This window comes from Hipposideros armiger, unplaced genomic scaffold, assembly GCF_001890085.2.
Source record: "Hipposideros armiger isolate ML-2016 unplaced genomic scaffold, ASM189008v1 scaffold_247, whole genome shotgun sequence".
Classification (NCBI taxonomy): domain Eukaryota; kingdom Metazoa; phylum Chordata; class Mammalia; order Chiroptera; family Hipposideridae; genus Hipposideros; species Hipposideros armiger.
This window is the reverse complement of record NW_017731597.1, coordinates 126952-130716: the sequence shown is the minus strand read 5'-3', so window position 1 is coordinate 130716 and position 3765 is coordinate 126952. Positions and strand designations below refer to the sequence as shown.

At 53.5% G+C, this 3765-nt stretch overlaps 1 protein-coding gene across 1 annotated transcript in view; it reads right to left on the bottom strand.

Annotated features, from left to right (window-relative positions):
• TENT5C (terminal nucleotidyltransferase 5C) overlaps nucleotides 1-2483 on the bottom strand; it is a 22100-nt gene extending 19617 nt beyond the window's left edge. Inside the window, exon 1 of the mRNA XM_019655839.1 lies at nucleotides 2346-2483. The gene's annotated coding sequence lies outside the window, so the exon portion shown is untranslated. The remainder of the gene's footprint in view (nucleotides 1-2345) is intronic.
• Nucleotides 2484-3765: the final 1282 nt, after the last annotated feature.

The following is a 3765-nucleotide window of genomic DNA, read 5'->3' as shown; positions in this document are numbered from 1 at the left end:
TGTATCCCGTGTGTCTGGTTACTGGCACCAGGAGAACAAGGGCATTACAGTTCATGCCAAGTTATCTTTATTGCCAGGCAGTTCCTTGGACTTTCAAAAGTACGAGGGCTTCTCTGTTCTCTGGAGCACAGTCTGCTCCAGCCTTGAACTCTGGGGATGCAGGCTAAGAAGGGCGCTCTCTGATGTGAGGCGAGAGCTTCTACGACTCAGGATGGGATTGGGGGCAGCTTGTTTGTGCTCACAGGAGAGCAGAGGAACTAAGTGGGGGGAGCCACGGGTGCTCAGCTAAATCACTTTCACACTGACAAGCAGGCCACAAGCCAAACCCTTCCCTTCAGAGCTGCCCCAACTTAAGCTCTGGCTACCAGGTAGGTATTGCGGAAGAAACTCAACGCAGAGTGTGGGTGTCAGCTCTATGCACACACTGACTTTCCTGATGACATTAGGGATCTTCATTTTGGGTAAAGATGTAGAAGTCTGGCAGAGAAAACATATGGATGTTTTGGGACTCTCCCCACCAGCTACCTGAACAATTATACACAAAACATACCCAACCCTTCTTTCTAAAAACTCCTTATTGAGAATAAACATATTCTAAAAATATGCGTATACCTTAAGACATAAGGTTTCAGTTATCTCAAGTAAAAGCTTGACTCCAGAGATATTAAGTTTTCCATCTTCACAAACAAGAACGGCAAAAGGACAGAATTCCTGCTGGAACAGCTCAGGCTGCTTCCCTGAAAGGGAGGAAACAAGTCAGCCTTCTCTAGTCCCCACCCCCTTGAGAGCGGCAGGGTCTCAGGTGCGAGGCTCGCCCCGCCAACACTACTTCTGGGGATTTAAGAGTCGGCACAATTCTTGGGAAGCACTCCTGCCACCCTCACCTTGCTTTCCTTGCCAAATTACACACGTTGAAAGGTTAGAGTAACCAACAATGGCCCTTCTCATCCCCGCCCTGGAGGGCAGCTGGGCCAAGTCAGGAGTCTACTTCAGGAGGATTTAATCATCTTAACTTCATTTTCTGGAGAGGTTCGGGTTCCTAACCCACTTACCAAATATCCCGAATACCAACTGCTACAATACAAATGATTACATAGTCTTCATAAACGTTTATGGTGTAGGTGCACTTTAATTAAGCACTCAGTCGTTTACATGTTTTAACTCCATAAAAAAAAAAAGTTTAAAAAGGCAGCAGGTCCCTACTTAAGGATTTGGGCAGCCCTGCAGAAAGCCGTCCTCCGGACCAAAAGGAGCGGGGAAGGGGACTGAGCTGACCCCTCCCTCGGGGTCCAGCCCTAACAGTTGGTTCTAGTGAGCATGGGTCAACTCGCGTTTTCCAGAAAAACTCGCCAGGCGTTTCTCCGAAGTCCCCCCCTCAACCTGCCTGACTTGGAGGAAGCGCAGTTTTTTATCGCCCGCCGGCGTTCTGTGTTTAGGTGGACAGGCTACCAATCTGTACCCGTCAGGTTCTTCGCCCCCCTCCGACTCCCCTCCCACCTCCGCGACCTGGACTGCGACACCTCCGGGGGCAGCGGCGCATCTGCCACCCACGGCACCGCTAGCCCAGGCAACTGACTGTCATCATGGCTTTTAGTCTACCCGGTGAGCCAGTTTCATTTCTCAAAGGGGAGGGACCAGGTCGCAGACACCGTATCCCGGAGAAGTTTCCGAGAGAAGCGCGGCGCCCAAGCCACTCGCTTGGATCCCTTGGCTGCTCACGATGTCCACAGTCCGGTGCGAGTGGAAGAAACGTTCGGGGTCTCCGGCCTCTCCTCGAAGCGCCGGCCCCGGCGCCCCGGCTGGGAGGCGTCCTCCCGCCCCGCCCTCGCGGTCCTGACCCCGGCCCCTGGCCGCTGCATTTGCAACTGCGCCTCCCGAAACCGCCGCGCGCGGACTCGCGCTGCGCGGACCGGCCAGGCTGGGCGTGCGGGTGGGAGCGCAGGTGCGCGCCCCGGAGACCGCGGGCAAGGAACGGGGGCGGGGCGCCGGCGGACACCTGGCAGGAGCCCAATGTCCCCATCGCACATTCTTCGGCCGCCCCGCCGCCCCGGGAACGCGCGAAACAGGAACTTGCTGAAGTTTGCCAAATCCTGGCCGAAGTCTCTGGAAAGTTGCAGCTCCCTCTCGGAGCGTCGCGCCTGGCCCACGGGGACAGGGGGTGGGAAGCGGGCTGTGGTCGTGAGAGCTGCGGGGGGAGGGCGTACCGGGTCCCGGCACCTGTCCGCACCGGGCTCGGCTAGGACCTGAGCTCGGCTCGGCTGGGACAGACCCCCGAGGGCACAGTATGTGGTTCTCTGGGGGCCGCAGAATCCTCGCACCTTTGCAGGAGGGGGCCCTGGACTCACCTGGGTAGCGGGAAAGGAGGCGACAGAGGCAGGTCTTCGGCGTGGGCAGCCCCTAGCAGGAGCGGCGAGGTCACTGCAGCCCCCCAGGCAGCGGCACTGAGTGACCGGCCTGCCGCCGCCCCCTTCGTTCTTATACCGCCAGACACGCCTCCCCCAGAGCAATCACGTATCCAGTTAACAGGGGCACCTTCTCCATGGCAGGCCCTGCTCTAGGTGCAGGGGGTTCAGCAGTGAGCACAGATCCCTGTCTTCCTGGGGCTCACATGCCAGTGGCCAAGACAGATGAGCAAAAGCTGAGAGCCGTTCCCTTGGCCTCCTCAGCACAGGGCACAAAGGGCCACCTAGGAAGCACTTAGCTCCTTACTGGCCCCATCATTTATCTAAGAAACACTTTAAGCAGTTTAGTGACCAAGACCCCAAAAGGCTCCAAGATTGAAAACATCCTACACAGAGTTGCTGAACATCAGCAAGTGTTTCTTTTTATCACTTTTCTCCTGATGTCCGAAGAAGTTCTGCAAAGTCGAGGACAGGCTACGGGGTTCAGCTGTACAAAGTCTATTCATTCTAAACAATTCTAAGGCTATTTCTTACATAGCTGGGTTTTACAAAGATGCTTCCTCTAAGCCAGCGGTTCTCACCCTGTGGGTCGCGACCCCTTTGGGGGTTAAACGACCCTTTCACAGGGGTCGCCTAAGACCATCGGAAAACAAAAAGATATTTACATTACGATTCATAACAGTAGCAAAATTACAGTTATAGAGTAGCAACGAAAAGAATTTTATGGTTGGGGGTCACCACAACATGAGGAACTGTATTAAGGGGTCGCGGCACTAGGAAGGTTGAGAACCACTGCTCTAAGCCATTTAAATTCCAAATATAAGCTTCCTTATCATACACATAGTGGAAGGATAAAAATGTCTGAGCCCAGAAGTCCTGGAAGCATCACAAGAGATCAGCACCATTGTACCCAAGTGGCTTGAACACATGAACATCTCTCTAAACACAGAGGTGTCTGCTCCACCATAGTACAGCTTATGCCAATCTAACGTGCTACAGTCAGAACACCATGATGGCAGAACACGCTTCTCTATATTGCCTTGCTCACCTCAGTGACCACACAAAAAAAGCAATGAATTTTATCTAACCAGTCATGTTATATTCCAAGTAACACCTCAGGCTCTGCATTGCCTGCCCTTAACACACACATACACACACCTACAAAGTAACAGATACAATCCAGTGTGAGACCAAGAAACCTAAAGACAACCTAAGTTGAACTGACCAAACCAGTCTTGGCTTCCGTGACTTCTCTCGGTAATACAAGAAAGGCTTACCACATCCCTGCAGAGCTCTTGGATTGTCATTCTTAAGGACTGACCCCATGTACACACTGTATCAAAGATGGAAACCAGGGCCGGCC